The sequence below is a fragment of the Aotus nancymaae genome, unplaced genomic scaffold (assembly GCF_030222135.1).
Source record: "Aotus nancymaae isolate 86718 unplaced genomic scaffold, 86718_ANA_hifiasm-v0.15.2.pri h1tg000036l, whole genome shotgun sequence".
Classification (NCBI taxonomy): domain Eukaryota; kingdom Metazoa; phylum Chordata; class Mammalia; order Primates; family Aotidae; genus Aotus; species Aotus nancymaae.
This window is the reverse complement of record NW_026988450.1, coordinates 21,465,120-21,479,266: the sequence shown is the minus strand read 5'-3', so window position 1 is coordinate 21,479,266 and position 14,147 is coordinate 21,465,120. Positions and strand designations below refer to the sequence as shown.

At 39.9% G+C, this 14,147-nt stretch overlaps 1 protein-coding gene across 12 annotated transcripts in view; it reads left to right on the top strand.

Annotated features, from left to right (window-relative positions):
* Positions 1-14,147, top strand: part of EYA1 (EYA transcriptional coactivator and phosphatase 1) — a 343,456-nt gene that overhangs the window by 310,410 nt on the left and 18,899 nt on the right. The gene's annotated exons all lie outside the window — the stretch shown is intronic.

The following is a 14,147-nucleotide window of genomic DNA, read 5'->3' as shown; positions in this document are numbered from 1 at the left end:
GTCAATAACACCTCGCTGCTGTCACACAAGGATGCCATAGAGTGGGGCCTAATAACTGGATGGAACTTTCTTGACCGTATTCTTTGAAAGCTTTCTTTCTCACTGTGTCTTACAAACCTGCAAGCTGTAGTTGCCCAGGCAACCTAAAATCTAATTTGGAAATGTTGAGAGGTAGGCCAATAGATAGAGAGTGGACTGACAGACTTGTCGTTGTTGTAATGAACAAAGGTAAAATAATATTTGAGTAGCCTCCACATTACAGACTAAAAAGGGCTACTTTGCTCTGAATGTCCTCGTGCTTGCTCTATTCTGGACACTATCTAGGCACTCAGGATAAAAGATGAAACACAGTATTTGCCCTCAAGGAGCCCAGATGCTGGGTAGAGATAGAAAAGTGAAAGAATAATTCCATCACGGTGTGACATCGGCAACAATGGAGATGTCTGGTCATTAGAGTCTGAGAGATGGGATGGCTCTCCCAGATGGGGGAGAGGTGGCATGGCAGGGTGTTGGAGCAGTGACTTCCCCGGGAAGTAACACTGAGCATGAGAGAGCATGACATTTAAGAATAAGCCGGTGTAAGTATAAAGCACAGAGCACACAGAGAGTGCTTGTGAGATGAGAAAATGGAGAGGAAGACAGGAGCCATGTCATGAAAGGTTTCACACACTCCACTAAGGAAGTTAGATTTTATAGACGATGCCAAGGGTAATCAGTAAAGAATTTATAGCACTACCAAGGAGGTAAGTTGTATTGTAAAGTCAAAGGTGTCAATAATATAGATGAGAAATCAGAGGAGTTTGTTCGTGGAGACAGAGAACAGGGACCGAGGTGAAAGCTACTGAGAAAGTAGTCGGGGTAGGATTTGCAGATCTATTCAATGTAACTATTCGGGGAGCCAGACTCAGTTTCTGGCTTCAGCAAAAACGTAGCGATAGAAAACCCAGGAGAATGATCTGGCTCGGGAAGGAAGATCCTGAATTCGGATTTGAGATATTGAACCTGAAGTGTGTATTGGACACACAGTGGAGTCCAGTGAGCGGTTGTATGCACAGATCTGTAGCTCAGAAAACAGAATCAAGCTGGAAGCCATCATTTCTGACATCAGCTAAGATTTCCCAGGAAGAATATATTGAATGAAAAAGAAGAGTTATATCTTAGTTTAGAAACACAGAATCCAAATATGTATTGAAAATGCCAGATTCAGAAAATTAAATGATTTATGTGAGGCAACTGTGCCCATTTGGAGCAGCAGTTATTCCAACAGGCTGTTAATTAACCTGTGCATGAAACTGGCTTCCTAGTTTTGCCATAGTCTCTCTATTCTATTGGGTGAAGCAACCAGGAACAGTGTGGTCTGAGGGGAGAGTAAACACTTCAGAGGTGGAAAGGCCTGGGTTCAGTCCTGGCTTCCTGCTAACGTGTGGCCTCCACATAGTCAACCCTCACACGCCCGGACAGGGTGACAGGTAGGTGTAGAGTTAAGGGAGACGACGGAATCTGGAGCCCCGAGGGTGCCTGCCACATGGAGGTGCGTCAGTGAATAACTGAGTATCTTCCCTTGTTGTTGAATGGAAATACCACTTCCGCGCTCCCAGAGTCTGCTGGATTGCTTCAGTTTATTTTAAAGTCCTGTGAAATTGGCCTGTCAGTGTCACCTATGACAGGCTTTTGGTTTAGATCTTGGATTTTGACAGGTGCTTGCTAATCATCCATCTGGGAGAGAGTCACTGCTTTGTAAAGCCAGATTTTCCTCAGTTACCTTCGTAGGAAGTTTGCTTAGTAGAGAAAGGAATTCAAGGTGCCCTTAGACTTTTTTTTTTTTTTTTTTAAAGATTGAATAGTGCAAGAGAAGGCCTGTATGCCTGTAACTTCAACTTCCCCAAAATGTGTTTAAGTTGCACTCCCTGGAGACTTCTCCCATTTCAGTGCAGCTACAATAGAGCCTCTATCTTGGCTCAGTTCAGTATTCAGTATTCCAGCAGCATTTCTAAAGACAGGCTTTCTAAATACTGGATTCTTCTCACTGCTAATTGTGTGCTACTCCTTTGTAAGGCAGGTGGAGGGTCGGGGTACGGGGAGAGCATGTTGCTTTTGATCAACATTATTTTGTAATCTTTTGCCTCTTTGGAAATAATCGACTAAAGTGTTTTCTGGTATTGGTATTTTGTCAGAAAGTCAAAGGGAACTCTTAAGTCCAAGATATTATCCTTTTCAATTGGTAGGAGACAGCATGGACCATAATAACGTTGACAGTGGTTACTTCTGAGGGATGGAATTGGAGATGAACTCTTTGTTTATGTTTTTAGTACTGCACGAATTTTCTACCTGCGCATGTGTCATTTTAGAATCAAAATAAAAATTTTGCTTCCACAAAACTAACTTTTTAACACTTCAGTGACAAAATGCACTAACATTATTAACTTCTGATTGGGTCATCGATTCTTTCATAATCAAATTCTGTCAATCAGATAACCTAGAAGGTTTCAGTCCATGGTATCTATGTGCTTGGTCCAGTGTTAGAAAATAAGTAGGAAGAAAAAGACACATATAAGATGGTCTCTTCTTCAGAGTTTCTTATCTGGAAGGGTACACAGTTGTCTGTGTAAGTCTTTGTTTGCTTATCCATCAAATGCGGAGTTTTCAGGAAAATTGGAAAGAACATGAAATACTCATGTCACAAAGCCTGCCAGCTGGTAGGCTGTCAATAATGGTAGTTATTATAAGACAGTGGGTTGCAGAGAGTATGTCAGGGATGGAGAAGGGAAATAAACCAATAAAAACTTAATGGAGGAGCGTTGCCTCAAAGGGAGAGAGAAAGCATTCCAACAAGCAGTAGACACAGCTATTGTCTGGTGCAGGGAGGCAGTGGAGGCCAGGCCAGTGGAGATCGGACTGGCTTGAGCAGGCTATTCATGATAGAACGTGAGGGGTGGGCACATTGGTAGGGTTAGGACTCATGATAGAGGCCCTTGAATGCTCAGTTGCACTGAAATATATTAAGTGTTTCCAATTTAATTCTTCTAATTAAAATCTATTGAGGGAGATGGACTGAAACAGAAGTAAAACATACTGCCTGTCTCCCCTCACCCTAGATGTTTTTGCTCTGTGCTGGAGATTGCATTGCCTGGAAGAACAAAACCTACTCTCAGAAAAATGTATCTGAACGTGCTGAACACGGTGGGTTGGAAGAGGAAGGGCTTTACAAGAATCTAGTACCTTTCCTGACAGAAATCATAGTGACAGCACTGCACCCTTTCTCTCTAGCCACTCCCCATGTTTAAAGCCATAAAGGCAAGATCTGCATCTCATTTATCTGGTGTGGTCCCTTGAATATAAATAGGTGTCCAGTCATTATTAGTTGAATGCATGAGAAAATGAATGAAAGAATCAAGAACATGTGACTATGTATTTTCTAGTGGCACTGCTACAGTTTAATATATAACACATGTAATACTCATGCTATTCTAATGATACATAATATTTTCCTGAATAACATATAAACAACCAAATTATGATTATTTATAGCTCTAAATTATACTACTTGAGAAGAGGGATATTTTTATAGGGAGTGAAAATATGAGTATAGACAAAAATTTCCCTTATTTTTCCTTTCAGGCAGCCAACTCCATTTCTCCTATTTGGGGGCAGGCACACCAGGGCTCTCCATGCTGGAGGAAATGTATCTGATAGTGCAGTTCACACCAAGGCAACGGAGTTTAAATAATTCACTCTTACCTGTAGTCTTTGTCTTTAACAAAAGACGATTCAGAAGGGACGATTTTGTGTGTGGAAATTTCAGACACACGGATACTTAGAAGAGAGAATTTTTTTGAGTAGGAAAGTACCCCTCCAAGGTCCTCGCCTTGCCACCAGGGACTGACAGTGAGGGAGGTGATGATGGAACCCTTCCTGCAGCTCACAGGGAACCGCTTTTTAAAAAGTGCCTATGTCCGGTTCTGCATATTTTTCTTTCTGGAGTCAGTAATAATTACGTGGTAGAGAAAATCAGCTTGGAAAATTTTTATTAACTTATTAACTAAGGATATAATTGGGCCTGGTTTATTCTGAGCTCTACGTTCTTTTATACAAAATTGAGTGTTTCTTACTATTATAAAATTATCTGGCCGTGTAAGTTAACTGAAGTTCATAAATCAGTCTCTTTTAAACTTTTCAAACCTTCAACTCCTCCCTCACCCCTGCAAAAGAAAAAGGCATTTAACCAGGTTAATTACGTGAAAATATTTCTTTAAAAAATGCATTAACATATGGCCTGCAGTTAAAGATGAATCTATAGACCTGTAATGGCATTAAACAGGAACTAATATTTGTTGCAAATGATTTTAGAACGAGTGAGAAATTGCTTCACCAAAAACAAAAACAAAAACAAAAAAACAGTTTCTTAATGTTTGACCTTTTTAATATTAGGGCTTACAGGTCATTGTTTTATATGAGCAAAACAAATATTTTTGTGCAAATAAAAGCTCTAGTTAAATGCTTTGTGAATAAATTGGTATGGGATTCACTTTCTGCAAATGGCCATGAAAGGTTAAAAGAAAGCTGTTGCGGAAAAGGATGAAAGTTCTCTTGGTTTGAATATTTTTCCATGCTTCTGGCAACAAGTTTGCAATAAAAAGAATGATTTTTATGAGATCGTGATTATTCACAGCAAGGCTAGAGTTGGTGTCACTATGAAAAATTCTTCTTTAGTAGATTCTCTCAGCAGGAATAATAGATCTAAAAGAAAGGAAGCAGGAGTTACAAAGAACTCTGACTGTTGCCAGTGACAAATTATGTTTGCAAAAATGATGAGCAAGCCCGTTAAAAATTGAGAAATCATTTCAGCAGTAAATCAAAGGCTTATTCTTAAGAGTAGCTCTGAGTTGATGTTCCAAAAAGTTATATTTATATTAGATGTGGGCTGACTTTTTTAAGTGTTCTGAATGATAACTAGTTTATACATTAATTCAGCCTTTAGTCTTTTATCTTCATGCTTTATTATATTCAATTTAAAATATCTGTAATATTTTAATGATGAAAAATTGTACAATATTAATTTGGCATTATCAGGAAACACTAATGCATTGCCCTGTGTTGTATCTGAAGGTTTGCACTGGTTCTGACACAAATTTGTAAAATGCTATGTTCTCTTAAATTAACTGAACCATAAATGAAGCTGTGCATTTGGGCATAACCTTTTGTGTACAAGGTCAGTAGTAGGGGCATAGAATGCATTGAAATACCTCTTACTGTCGTAAAAATCATAACAATAAAAGATGGATCTTATAGTACTAGATACTAAATATGTATCATATACTTTTTAAAAAGCAAAGAAAATTACAAGGATATCATTAGATCAAATGTAATATATGCTATAATTATCTTTATTGTTTAAAACTATTCAACACTGGGTCTCTAAAGGTAGTGGATTAGTTAAATAAGCTCATTTTGTTTACATGTTTATTTTCAATTCTTTCTGGCTTTCATTAAGTGAGACTTTCTTTTCCTCACCCTAAGGTTGAGAGTGTGAATAAAGACAAATATATGTAATATAATCATGTGGTAAAGAACGCATTCATGGTGAGAAAGAAGGAACTCCAAGCACAGTGAAATGGACATATCATATTTATTAACATTGTACTCACTAAAGAGGAGCTATCTTTATATGATACCTTTGGGATTCTGTGAGCCACACACTAAATGATATAATTATCTTATTTTTTTAATTAGCACATTTTAAAAGGGATTAATCTTATAAGAAAACATTAAAACTTTGAAAAGCATGTTTTCATGCTGTCTTTTAGTTATTAATGATAAATGTAGGAGTCCCAGAAGCTTTTACTTAGTGATCTCAAATATTTACCATAATTTTATGCATATACCGGCACATAGCTTAAGCACTTCAATTTATTTTTTACCTTAGCATACCATCTTCAGTCACTTTCAGTAAATATTCTCTATTTTATGAATAGTAGTATAAATAGAATCAGATCAAAATAGCTAATATCTTAACGTTTGTTGAAACTTCTGTAATTCAAATCTTGTGTTTCTAATACAAGCACTTAGGTCTCCTAGCTAATATAAACAGAATTCTAGTAAAATCTCTGTCACCTAGATAATCCCCAAAGGATATTATAGCATTAAGCATGTTAAGGTGGTTTTTTTTTTTTTTTTTTCCCCCCCCGTAAATGCCGTATGTGTCTCCACAAGTTGCATCTTATTGCCAACTCTGGAAAATAGATGCTGAAATTCCTCTTTTTGGTTTTTGAAATTCTGTTTTCCTTTCCCATTGGCTTGTATAGTTGTGTCATCCTGTATATGTAAATAGATACAGATATTTAAATATTGACTTAAAATATGTGTTGGCTCCAATGGTATGCTGAGTAGATAATTGAGAGTAAGAATTCAAAGATACCTTTGTCCAGGTATGTTTTAATTCCGTAACTTGCACTTCCCACAACTGCCAAACAGAATGGGGCCAATTTCAAAACTCCTTTTGTTTTTTATTGCCTGTGCCTTAGCCACAGGTATCTGCACCACTTTTTTTTCTGCAAGGAAGCACCGTGGTGGGAAGGCCAGGGAAATAGGAGGTCACCAGGTGCACCCTAGCAGAGATGACAGAGTCTACCAGCAGTTGCCAGTGTGGAGAGGCTACAAACCACATGCCCCACATCCCAGTCTCCAGGAGTCAGGGGCTTGCAGAGGGTCCATGGTGCTGGTGAAGCTGGGCAGAAGGACACCTAGCAGCACTTAAGCTCTCCGTGAGGTCTATTTGAAAGCACAGTGAGGGCTGGGACATGCCCTTAGAAAGCACCATAGAATCACACTGTTCTGCAACAGTAAGTATAAATACACAGTACATCAGTTGGGCAGTCTCCTTTACAGAGAAAAACATGCAAGTAAAAGCCCGGTGCACAGATTTACTAATTCATGGACATAATTTCTTTACCACAGAGCCCACACTTGACATACCAAATCGAATTGTCAGTTTGTTAGAAACCGGTTTCTTCAAGTCTGTCCCATCAACTGGCTTCTTCCTTGACTACCCCCTCCCTCTTGAGAACTTCTAAATCATAGGGAAGTTCAGAAGATGTCTCATTTTGCTTACTTTTCCAAATGAGTTATGAAAACATCTGGAGAGCTGTGAGTTATTTCAAAAAACCATCATGGAGACCATTCCCTTAATGCCTTTGTTACTCAAACACTGGTCCCCCTCTAAGGCATTTTGTGTAATTTTCTGTGAGAAAGATGGTTGTATGGATTGGTCCACAGACAGCTATGCATTATTTTTAAGTGCTGCACATGGTTTGACAAAATTAGCTTTCACACAATTTGTGTGTTTGTCACTGAAGTACTAGAACTACCCATGTCCCATGTATACATAAACAATTTCATGTTTAGAAATAAGAGGAATACTTCTTTTTAGTGACCTATAGATGTCAAAAGTATCCAGAAAGTATCTAAATTGTTCAATAGGGAAGATAGAGCCATGGATCTAATTGCCTAATCACAGATGGGAGGGGACAAAGGACCCAGTGATCACTTCTTCCGCCTCGGCCAGCTCCAGCTGGTCTCAATAGGCACACTGATGTAAAGACACAGTGAAAACAGCTAGTTCTCTGCTAACTTTTATCTTTCCATTTTTGCTTTGTAAAGGGAAATATCGAAAGTATTGAAACAATTAGTTGGCAGGATGGTGTTAGTTTTCTGATGGTAAATTTGGAACATGGAACAAACTATAGCCTTGATCAGCAGGATTTGGGCTTGCGTAACTCAACTTCTCCAAAGACACGTTGTAACTTTTTCATATTGTTCCCTTTTATTACATGCAAACTGCCTCAGAGTCTTCCCAGAGTCTCTGTTTATTCAAGGACTTCGGGTTTACTTTGTTTGTATTTCCAGTTTCATGTTCAGACTATAGAGCATCAGTGTCCTGGCTGTTATGTCACTCTGTTGGCAGAGATAATAAGGCTCATTGTAACTGTCTTAATTCTCTTTATTAATTTTCCTAAACTAGCTTGAATTGTATGTTGTATTTTTACATAATTATGGTACAAGTGAAAGGCTTGGGGGAAAAGTACAACCACTACAGTATCAAAGCAAAATAAATATTTGCAGAAAAATTCTGCCATAACTTAATATTTTGCATATGAGCCCCTGTACAAAATCTGAGTTATTCCCAGGGATTGGTCCAAAAGAACATGTCTGTGGCCCAGCCCTAGAAGGCCAGAGATGATGATGGATCAGAAAAGGGTCAGCTTGAATCTCAATGCCAAGAATAATGACAGAAGGGACCAAAAAGGCAGAATAACAGTGCAACCGGAGTTCTAAGAGCGAACGTGATTCTCCACATGGCTGTAAGATTGTGCCCCATGCAGTTTTCTGCCCGCTCCCTATACCTACACCAGAACTGGGATTCAGGACTTCATGTGTTGGCAGTTTCCCCAGCCATCCGTGTGAGCATTTTATAATCCAGCTCCGTGAATAGTTACATGACTGTGAGCTGAGGGCCAGTAGTCACTGAAGCTTCTAATTTTATTTGTTTTACTCCTCTGTGAAGCATGGGCGGTGTCACATAAGGGGAAGCCTGGTGAAGGTAGACCATGGTCATTTCATTTTTGATATTTACTGAAAGATGCTTGTAGGAGCCTGTTGTGGAAGAGCAGAGGTTTGCAGGCTGGTACCTGCAGGCACAGCACACCTCTGACTGGTGCCATCTGCCCTGATTTCAGCTTCCCCTGCTGTGACGGTGGCCTAATATATGTTCCTGGGCTCCCACTCTTCTACTTAGGACACGCTGTCGTAATGTGACATGCTAAAACCTATGCTCTCACCACCTACAGTTGCACTCTCTACCCTCTACACCTGGCGGAGAACCGATTACCACAATGGCTCTCTTTCCAGGAGCATTTTCCTTTGAAATGCAGTCATTTAAAGGCCTGCTGATGGCATGAAAGTCTGGGGTTTGCACTATAGGATGGTGGACCCACATCCATGCTCCAGACAAGGAGAGGGGTCCATGACCACAGACACACAGCATGGGTAGGAGTGGGGCAGATGGAGCTGGAGTCCCGTAAGCTCAAAACAACTTTGAAGCCCCAAAGGACCTAGGTCACGACCAGTGTCTAGAGTGAGAAGTTGTCTACAATGTGTGAAATTGGGGAGCCTGGGAAGAAACAGTGAGTTGAAGGTCAAAGACATAAGCATCGCAGCATTTATCTCACATTATTTAATATTTCTGAATCTTCATTTTTCATATCTGTAAAATGCATTGTAACATTAAATAATATGCATTTTCACCATAAATTCAACTTAAGCACTAGAAGTCTGTATAAGTGAGAGAAACAGCACTTGCCTCTGCAGGAACTCCACAAGAAGTGTAAGGAATGCCTTCTGCAGAAGCCATTGCTGTGGGGGAAGGAAGAGTATCCTCTACCAGGGATACATAGTGCCAAGATGTGATGCTTTGGTAGTCAGATATCAAGGGGTGGTGCATCTCTTGTGTTTTAGGTCTTCTGAAGAGAGAGGGACCAACCTCAGGCTGGGAACAGTGGGCTGGATGCTGTAGCAATATCCAAGTTTGGTAATTAATTGTAAAATTTTTCTAGTGGAGGATAATCAAAGATTGCCTTGCACTGGCCCTAGTTGTTCCACATAATCTATCTGTGTTACGTGACTCTGTTACCAGAGGCAAATATCTGAATCACATGGCACCAAATATGTTACCACTAAAAGGTAAGAATTGAGGTTGATGCTGACCCATAGGGATTTGCTGCTGTTACCAGTGAAAGGTAACAGCACTGTTACCAGCAGCGAGTCCCTATGGGTCAGCATCAACCTCAATTCTTACCTCCTCAAAAGAAAGAATTCAACTGAGGAGCATAAGGCAGAAAAAGAGACTGAGGCAAGTTTCAGAGCAGGAGTGGAAGTTAATTGAAAAAGGCTATAGAACAGGAAAAAAGGAAAGTACGCTTGGAAGAGACCCAAGCAGGCATCTTGGTCAAGTGCAGAGTTTGACCTTGATCCTAGGACTTTGTATGATCGCCCTGTTCCCATGCTTCTTCCCTTAGTGTGGGCTGCCCGTATGCACACTGCCCCCCTTACCCTTGGGAAGTGAGCATGCGCAGTGTGTTTAGGAAGCTGCACACGTGCCCATCTGAGGCTTTCTTCCCTCTTCCAGTGGAGCACCCCCAGAAGGTCATACTCTGCCATTTGGGAAATTGCTTCTCCCTGGTGCCTGCGTTCAGTTAACACTTACTGCAACATATGTGGACCATCAGGAAATGGCCTCTCCCTGCACTGGCTGCCAGTTTATCACTTTTAGAGAGACAATGTGATAATTGCCAAACCATCACTCGACATGCCTAGTGGATGAGGGAGAGCCCTCTGCTGCTCCCGCCCATGCCTAACTACTGGTAACAGATATATATGTGAGAATTGGCTAAATAGAAATGTAATTGTATATTCCTCTACTGTTGACTTGTTTCTTAGCCCTTATGCAAACATGTTGCTGAATTTGACAGCCCTTTGGGAATGCCATTAACAAAAAATTACTCTTTTCCCACGTCTTGATCCCTTTCCAACTCCCCATATCAGTTCTCACATCGTGACTTGGGGGTGAAAGAAACATGTCTTCAAGAGGCTTCCCCCTCACCTCTCTGAGTCCTGGTCACAAGCCCCACCAGAGTTTCTTTGCACCTTCTCTACCCCACCCCACCACCATTTGAAGGTAGAGGTCCGGCATGGATAGTCTGGGACCAAAAAGCTGTTTTGTTCCTGTCACCACATCTCTGTCGTTAGGAACCATCTCCAGTAGGCCACCATTTTATTGGTTTGCTGGTTTCAATCACAAAAGCCACAAGGACAAGCAGTGGACCAAGCTGTCCCTCCTGATCTAGCAAAATATAATTTCAATTCTTCAGAACTTTGCAACTCTCTTTGGCTAAATAGAATGCAGGACGGTGTTCATTTGGATCCTAGGGAAGTTCTGCAAGATCTACCCCGATTTTAATTATCACATGTGTAGTTAGTTAACTTCTCTCTTTCCTCCTTAACTGTGTAAGTGTCTTGAGGGCAAGGACTGATAATGTGTCCACTGCTTCCCTAGCAAAGCCTGCTCCTTCCTGGGATCTGCACGCACAGAGAACTCTTCCCATCCTCTGCTCTCTCCTGGCTCCTTCCTCCTTACACCAGGGTTCTCCTACCTCTGGGCCTTTGAACTTGCTCTTTCCGTTGCCCCACACCCACTTGGCATTGTATTTCTCCCTCGCCTACTGCATTTTGTTTCCTTAGTGCTCACCACTATCCAGCATATGTATATTTTACATGTTTTCCTATGTGTCTCTCCCAATAGAATGTTAGTTTCAAAGCAGTAAGGACTTTAGTCTGTTGTATTAAGTGCTGTATCATTAGCATCTAGAACAGCATCTGGAACACAGCAGCCTCTTAATAAATAATTTGTCATATAAATGAATGACCACCTTTCTAAGCTAAGGCACCCATTAGTTTAGCGTGAGTGCAGAATCTTCCAGGAGTCCTTAAAATCACTACCTCTGTCTTCCCTGAAGTCTCAGACCAGATCCCCAAACACAGCAGGGATCCCTTGAGTATCTCAGACCCTTCTACTACAGATTAGCCCGTTAAATATGCAGAACTGGCAGTGGCCCCTAGAAATGTGAATGCTGCCCCAAGACATGGATTTAATAATGATTTCATCACCTTAAAAGTCTATCACATATTTTTGGTTGTCTATTTCAGAAGTACATTTTCAGCATATTTAGTCTGTTTTTGGAATAAAAACTTATTTTCCAATATAATTATGTATGTTCTGTACTTTCTGTATTGAGCACCAAATTGGGGTTTTTAGGAATATATTTTGGCACCTGGAACTATATTAAGCTTCCATTTCTGTCTTCTTTGTAGATTCTTTCAGGGGGACTTTAAACCTGGTTGCTGCTGTTGGTTCAGGGGCCCAGAGCCCCTTCTGCCTAAGCTATGGACTCTGAAATCAGGCCCTGCTCCCTCCCTCAGTTATCTCATTGTCTGGGTTTAAAACAAATTTGGAAGCTAAAAACAACCAAGTCCAGAAGGCAAAAATTAGAACCTAAAATTCAGCTCCTAAGAAGACGAACAAAAAGCTAGATAGATGGTGTCTGAGAAACGGGAGAAAGCAAGTTTCTCCCCACGGAAGAGGCTGTTTCAGGAATCTGATGGGAGGAAATTTCAGTTTCTCATTTGAGAGCTAATGGACTTATTGTGCAGTTCTGCTGTGGAATATTGCAGTATCTTAACATTCCCCATTCTTTTAAGAATTAAACTTGTTACAAGTAAACATCAAGATAGTAATGTTATAGTTTCTCATTAAGATTTAAAACAATTTTTTAAAAACATACTTTTCAAGACATTTTATGTCATTATTTGTAGGTTCCCACAAAGACACAGATAATGAACCCTTAGTATATATTTTATGTATTTGAAGTTTGTGCAATATAGTATTTTTCTATTGTTCATTAAGTGAATTAAGCAACAATTACAGAGACGCATTTTACATAGACATTTTAATGATTCTTTTTCATTTCCAGAGGTGCTAATGAGGCCCTTTAAAAATTACTCTTGATTTTTACATGTCATTTAATTAAAATCATTCTACAAAAATTCTCCTGATAAAGAATGGGGATTTCCTTGTTGTCACTTCACCAGCCTTTGCTTTAATCAAGTCACTATGAAGTGAGTTTGCTATCTGCAGGTAAAAGCTTGAAGGTGTTGACACTAGGAGCTAAGCTAGAGACTGAACAATACTTCAAATGAAGTCCTCGGCCTGGGAACAAAACATTTTAAATGAAGCTAGCAGGAGAAAACAAATACAGGATGTGGAAGAACAATAGCAATAATGGAGTCATTAACAGTTGTTAGAAGATAACTGACTTTTCTGTTAGTAATGAAGATTTACAGCTAAATTAGTTTAAGAAAAGCATCTTAACACCCTGCTTTTTAAAACAAACTCTTCCCACCCTTAGAGGTGACCAGGGATTTCTAGGTCAGTTTTGATTCCTTGAATTAAACTCTTTTGAACATATATTTTCCTCTTCTACTAGTTCCTCAACTTCCTCCTCCTTTCTGTTCATTCTCCCAAGAGAGAAAATTTCTCCAGCATGGCGCTATGGCCTTCCTCTTTTCCCCCAGCCCTGACACTAAGCTCACACTCTAAAGAAGTTTACCAACAACATAAAAATTGTGTATCTGGTTAAATATCAGAAATTTCTACTCATGATTTAGTAACTCTTTAAACCTCAAGTAGGTTGTTGAAAACACAAGCAACCATCATTCATCTTCTAAAATAAGATTACATTAATAAATGAGAAGTTCCCAACCACGTTTTCCAAGAATGACCTCTTTTTAAAATGTTAAATTCACAGTCAGCATGTGAGGGCTCCTAGACCTGCTTTTCCTTTTCTCTTATCTGAGGTTATGGACCTCAGGAGAGCAGGGGAGGGTTACAAGGTCAAAGTCTTTTCCTCCTTGGAACTTGCTGCTTGCTGGGAGAGGGCTGCCTGGAAAATAGATGCTTTAGAGAAGAGGTTGGGGGTCACGATTTTAATTCTGTTAAGGAACAGCTGGTTTGAGTTTCTTTCCACTTCTATCTCCTCCTCCCTTCCTCGCAAATCCATGGAGAGAGAAGAGTTTGTTCAGTAGGAACCGGCAACATAAAAATATACCTTCTATTATTATAGTGCTTTCTAAGTGTCATCTTTGTTATGAAGTTGATTCTAAGTGCTAGAGAGATGGGCTAGAGTTTATGAAATTAACTCTATCTGAAACATGACCAGAGTTCCAGTCAAAAGCACCTTTTAAAATACAGGATGTGTGCCTGGAAATTTCTTTTAATAATATTTTTAAACTAAAACGTTAATAGAAATAAGTACAATAAAGGCCTCTGGGGTATTTGGAGCCTGACTGCAAAGAGAGGAACATGACTGAAATATGAAAGCAGCCAAGTGGGGGTGTTATGTTTCTGGACTAGAGTCCTTGTCTGCTTCCAAATTAATATGCTTTCATTCATTCAACAAATGTTTATCGAGTGCCTGTTCTTCCCACAATTCGTCTGGGGATATGGTGGTAAGATATATGGGTGCTCCAATGCGTCTGCA